Source organism: Artemia franciscana, chromosome 3 (genome assembly GCF_032884065.1).
Source record: "Artemia franciscana chromosome 3, ASM3288406v1, whole genome shotgun sequence".
Lineage (NCBI taxonomy): Eukaryota > Metazoa > Arthropoda > Branchiopoda > Anostraca > Artemiidae > Artemia > Artemia franciscana.
The window spans coordinates 35,347,441-35,354,156 of record NC_088865.1 but is presented as its reverse complement, the minus strand read 5'-3'; positions in this window follow the sequence as shown (position 1 = coordinate 35,354,156).

Here is a 6,716-nt window from a genome sequence, read left to right as displayed (position 1 = left end):
AGCTATATTGGATTTTCAATTCAATGCTGGAAATAAAAATTAAAACAAGTAAATGATTCCTGGAGTTTAACCCCTTCTACCTAATTCCAAGACCAAACTACAACCGACCTGACCAAACCAGTTATAGTACGATTATAACAAGCACTGAGCCTTATTTTCTCTTTCAATGATTTCCTTTTCATTCTAGAAATTGTATTCACTGCATATCTACCTTCTTATTCTTCAGTGAATCCATTTCTGTCCTGTTTGCAGAAAATAAAAAAAAAACTAGTTTTTTTAACTGAAGGTAAGGAGCGACATTAAAACTTAAAACGAACAGAAATTACTCCGTATATGAAATGGGTTGTCCCATCCGCCTCTCGCTCTTTACGCTAAAGCTTTTAATTATTTTAAAATGTAGAATTGTGGCAAAGAGTCAAACTTTAGCGTAAAGAGCGAGGGATTGCGGAGGGGAGAACCCATTTCATATACGGAGTAATTTCTGTTCGTTTTAAGTTTTAATGTCGCTCCTTACTTTCAGTTAAAAAAAACTAGTTTTTTTATTTAATCTCTGAAACGTTTTTGAATTAATGCATGTTTGATTTTGGCTCTCCGCACATAAATTATTAAAATTTAAATTTGTATATTAATTCTTTTTTTTGGCAAAATGGCTTCCTCTTAGTTTTGATAAGACAATTTTGAGCAATAAGGGGTGGGGAAGGAGGCCTAGTTACCCTCCAATTTTTCGGTTACTTAAAAAGGCAACTAGAACTTTTAATTTTTAACGAATGTTTTTATTAGTAAAAAATATACGTAACTTAAGAATTAACTTACGTAACAAACTTTTATATGCTTATATTTTTATTATGTATACGAGGGGGTTGGTACCGTCGTTAATACCTCACTCTTTACACTAAATCGTAAGTTTTGTCCCAATTCTTTAAGAATGACCCCTGAATCAGAAAGGCCGTAGAATAAATAGTTGAAATTACTAAAAATACTTTAGCATAAAAAGCGAGGTATTTATCTCCTCCTAAATACCTCACTCTTTATGCTAAAGTATTTTTAGAACCCCTCATATGCGTAACAATCTCTGTTCGTTTTAAGTTTCAATGCTACTCCTTACTTTCAACTGTAAAAAAACGTTTTCATGTTTATTTTTTCATTGTTTTTTTTTAATAGTAATGCTAGAGAATCCTGCACCATTTTCATTGAAATTTTCTTCCCCAATGACTCCTCCAAGGAAAGATTCTCCCAAATAGCCCCCTCCCCTAAACCCCACCCCCTCAAACCAAAAAAATCCCCCTGAAAACGTCTGCACACTTCCCAATAACCATTACTGTATGTAAACACTGGTCTAATTTTGTAGCTTACAGCCCCTCCTCCAGGGATTTTGAGGGAGTAAGTCATTCCCAAGACATAGTTATTATGGTTTTCGACTTTGCGGAACAAAATGGCTATCTCAAAATTTGATCCGTTGACTTTGGGGAAAAAATGAGCGTGGGAGGGGGCCTAGGTTCCCTCCAATTTTTTGGTCACTTTGAAAGGGCACTAGAACTTTTCATTTCCGTTAGAATGAGCCCTCTTGCGACATTCTAGGACCACTTGGTCGATACGATGACCCCTGGAAAAAAAAACACGCACCCGTGATGACCCACCCGTCTCTAACGACAAAAGTGTCATTCTCTTAGTTAAATAACCAATTTTCTTATTTAGAATTATCATTCTTTTGCTTAAGTGGCTACAAAGTTCTGCAAAATTAGTTTACCTTTTCTTATTATAACAATTGGGAGAACAGAATTAAAACACAAATGAAAATTGAATTAAGGTTTGGTTTTTAGACTGCGGTCGTTTTCAAGGAGTAGGGGTTATATACTTCTACTAAATGGTGTCTTCACTAAAAACAAGAGTATGGTCACTGCCCGTTTCATTACCGGTAAAAGTATAACCCCTGCTGCGTATTTGGTGCTGTAAAAATTTAAAAACCTCTGCGTCATTGGTGCTTTACTGAAAACAAATTATATTACAATTATTTCTTTTGTACTTATTACAACATTGAAAATAAACATAAAAATAGAGTAAAATCAAGTTTTGAACTGATGAACAACGTTGAAAGTAAACATAAAAATTAGGGTAAAATCAAGTTTTGAACTGATGAACTTTCAGCAATGAGTATCATTATATATTAAATATTTAATTTAATTCTAACAATTCTTTCACAGACTGTTCAAGACAAATATAGCTTCACTACAAACAAGAGTTTGGACCCTGCCCCCTCCCCTAACTGTAAAAGTCTAAAGCGTAGTACATCGTTGGTGCGCCACTGAAAACAAATTCTATTACGAATATTTCCTTTTCCAGTTACTACAGCATTGAAAACGGAAATAAAATTACATTGAAATAAAATCTTGTACTTATTCATTCACTATAAAATTCAATACTTTCAGTACTTAATAGCATTATATATCGAAAATTCAGTTTGATTTTTTTTGTACTTTTGAAGACTGTTCAAGACCCACATAGGGTACTGAGACATCGGTTTAATATCCGCTTTGAAGAGGATCATAAAAGTATGGATAGATTAGTAGAGCAGAAGAAACTTTTTGACGAAGGGATAGGGGATTTCTGTAAATTACTACTATTACTACTAGCAGCACAAAGCCGCTTGAGGTAAATACAGCTACGCATTCTCCTCCTCCATCCCAATCTGTTCAAAACCTCCCTCTTTACACCCTCCTATGAAGTTCAAATTGCATTTAAATCTTTCCTTATGACATCCTCCCGCCCCAATCACGGACTACCTACTTTCTATTAGCCCTACAAGGTTGGCCGAAAAGGACAATCATTGGCATTTTGTCATCCTTCATCCGCAGAACGTGCCTTAGCCATCCCAACCTTTCCCTCATTATAGCCCTAGAAAGTGGGATTGAACCACACTTTTCGTACAGCCTACTGTTTGAAATAAGTTCGGTCACCTGGATACCTAGCATAAACTGTAGGTGATTTCTCTGGAAAACATCTAGCAAATCTTCATCCGCTTTTTGAAGCGCTCATGCATTAAAGTCGTCTTTGACCACTGGCATCACTGTAGCTTCCAATATTCTATTCTTGGTTTGCAGACTTGTTTTCCTATTCTTCCAAGATTTTTTTTTCTATTGTAAAAAAATACCCTGAGCCTTGGCTATTCTACTTTTAACATCTTCACTGCTCCTATCGTCTTTACTAATACTACTTAGCTTGCTAGTATTAACTAGCAAGATAAGTGAAGCTGTCCAACTGATCAATCTTTGCGTTACTCAGTACCACGTTTTCATCTTCACTAGTTTCTAGCCTTAGTGACAAAGTCCTCTTAACATTAATTTTCAAGCCTATTCTAGCACCCTGAATATGCAAAACCTCTGGAAGTTCATTCATTTTGCTCACACTTTCATCTAGAATGCTTGTATCATCAGTATAATCTAAGTCCAGAAGAGTTTTCCCTACCCATTTTATTCTGTGGTCTCCCATTGCCTTTCCTTTGCTCCTTGAGAAAAAAACCTATCAAAATGATACATATAAAGGAGGATAGAACAAATCCCTGCTTAACTCCGGATTTAACACGAAACCAGCTGCTAACCTCATTTCCTAACTAAACCACAGCACTGTTATTTTCGTATATAGACTAATCACTTTTATATATTAGTCTGCTATGTCATACAAGGATAGGACCTTCACTAAAGCTCTTCTATCAACAGAATTGAAGGATCACTTTTAACCTATTAAACGGAGGACCAAAGGTGTTTTATAACTCAGGCACTGCTCAACTATTAACCTTAGAGTGAAAATTTGGTCAACAAATTCTCTACCGTTCCTAAAACCGCACTTTCCTTATCTCATAACTTTGTATACAGCATCTCTCAGTTTATAAAGCATCATATTACTAGGTAATTTGCTACCTAGAGAGACCAGACTAATGCCTCGATAATTGTCACCCTCACTCTTATCACATTTCTTATACAATGTTTTAATTAAGGTTTTCCTAAAACTGCTAGGCATTTCCCCTTTTTCAAAAATCCTATTCATAATCGTCTGCAACTTATTTCTATACTCAGAGCCATCATATTTAAGAAACTCACCACATTATCAGCACCAGGAGCCTTATTATTTTTCAATACTTTTCGCACCGTCGCTAATTCGTCCTCTCAAAACCAATATTCCTTCACATCCAAGGTATCAAAAACTCTTTCATTTTCCTCTTTATATTTTCCTGCAACTCTATCTCAGTTTAGCACATTCAGCTATTCCTGAAAGTTTCCCTCAATTTCTCATCCTCAAGTTTACCAACATCACAACTTCCCGGGAGGTAGTTACCCTTCTGAAATTTCAGCTTTAAATTATCCCTAGACACTACTAGATAGTGATCTTTACTGTTAAAATTAATAACAGCACTCCTACATACCCTAGTACCTTGTATTGATCCTGCTAATCTTTGGTTTACAATAATATAATCAATTAGGTTTACTTTTTTACCATCATTTGAACATATTTTTTTATTATTTTATTATTTTTCATTTAACTTATGGGCTATTTTGTGACCAACCACCACGTTGGTTATAACTAGATTGTTATACCTACAAAATTGCAGAAGTCTATAGCCATTACTATTTTCTTTTCGTATGCCAAACTTACTTGGGCTAGAATACCATCTAACTCTATTTCTACCGACCTGAGCATTGAAATCTTCAAATAAAAACACCAAATTTCTACCTGGGACCCTGTTTATTTGCACCTCTGACTGTGAGTAAAAGTCATCTGAGTCACTAGTATCTCTGTCATTCGGTTCTACAGGGGGCTCTTACTACTATAACTGATGCCCTGAGATTTTTAGTCATAAAATGAGTGATTAGTGTTCTATTATTAATACCTGTAATTTAGTTTAGTTTTTCGTAAGTTAGTTTACCTTATAATTGAGTGTAATTCAATATAATTATAACTTAATGGGAAAATATTCAGATAAAGAGACAAGTGAGGAAAGTATAGTTAAGAATGGGCTATTGGAGGACTGTCCTTTTTGGAATAAGGTGGTATGTACTTCTAAGGACATTTCGTTTATGTTTTACCAGTGTGATTGATAAATAAGGCATTATTGTAATTTTTCTTTTCATCAGGCCGCCTTTTATGGCAGTTGTTTTCATAGAAATTTCCGTGGGGCTCATTCGATCAGAGGTTGGAAGTTCTTGTGTACTTTTAAGAGTCAAAAATCAGTGGAAGGAACCGTCCCTCTCTGAATCTGCCAGCCTTTACCAAAAGACACTCGATCAAAAATCCAGATAGGCATTTTAATCAAAATATTCAAATGGCCTAATTGCTATGTGCCCAGAGATGAATTGACGCCAGCTGCTCTTGGGGCAAGGGATGTAAGTTGTACAAGTTGCCCGTTGTTGATATAGGCTATAGCTTTTGTTACTGCAGATGCGCTCATGTTTGATCTTGGGTCTCCAAAAAGGCTAATGGTATTAAGATGAAAATTCTTTGGAATGTTCATAAGTATGTTGCTTGAATCAAAACACACTAAATACATACAGGTTTTCAAAATGATGTATTAGCAATATCTCCGAAATGGCTGAGGGAACGAAATTTGAACTTTTAGGACAGGTTAAGGGTGATGTAGGACTAACACAAAGATACTTTAAGTGCATCCAGTTTGTCAAAATGGTATTATACGCTATGCTTTAGGCACTGAAAAAAATTTTTAAGTTTAAATTTCAGGAAAAGTTGAAGGGTGTATGAAACCAAATGAGAAGGCACTAGGTACATACTAGTTGTCGACAGGACGGATCAGTAATATGTCAGGTGCTGCTGACGGTATTGAGTTGAAACTCTCAGGGCTACTACTTTTATTACTATCTTTATGGTTCAACGGCTCAAGTATATCCCGGTTGTGAGAGTGGTATAGATGCTATGTCTCATGATCAAAATAGAGCATTAAGTTTGGAATCTAAGGGAAAGTTGAGTGGGTGTAAAACTAAATCATAAGGTAAAATATCTTTCCAGATTTCCAAAAGGGCGTTTTTTTTTACAATGTCCGGAACAGCTTGGGATGTTACGATATAACTTTGAGGGCAAGATATCGTAGACGTTGAACCAAATCTAAAAAATCTGTGTACAGCCAAGTTTGTCATATGGGGCCTATTTGCGACATCTTTGGGACGGCTCAATGTATTAAGCTGAAATTTTCGGGTATGTTGAGGGGGATATTTGACTAATGGGCGTTGTTAAAATGCGTTTCTACAATATTTATTGAAAGTATAAGGGCATCAAGATGAAACAGTTCGGGGATGTTGGGGTAGATTCTGAACTTGGTCAAATCACACTACATGCAAGCAGGTTGTCAAAAGAGCGTATTAGGAACATTTCAGGAGTGGCTGAACATATTAAAGTGACACTTTTTGGGCTGAAAACTACTGCTACCGCAACTACTACTTAAGTTACTACTACTGCTACTATTATTACTAGTACTTCTACTGAAACTACTACTGCTATTGCTGCTGTGACAATTTATGACTGCAACTGCGACTACTTACGAATGTGACTGCTTGTGTCTGCGATTACTTGTTAATACTCCTGACTACGACTACTTGGGATAATTTTTTAATGGTTTCTTATCTGAAAATTAACTGCATCTGGGTAGGAAGATAACTTTTCTTCAACCAAAGGGCAATTTTATCGCCCTGTTTTGAGATGTAGCTCCGCGTGGC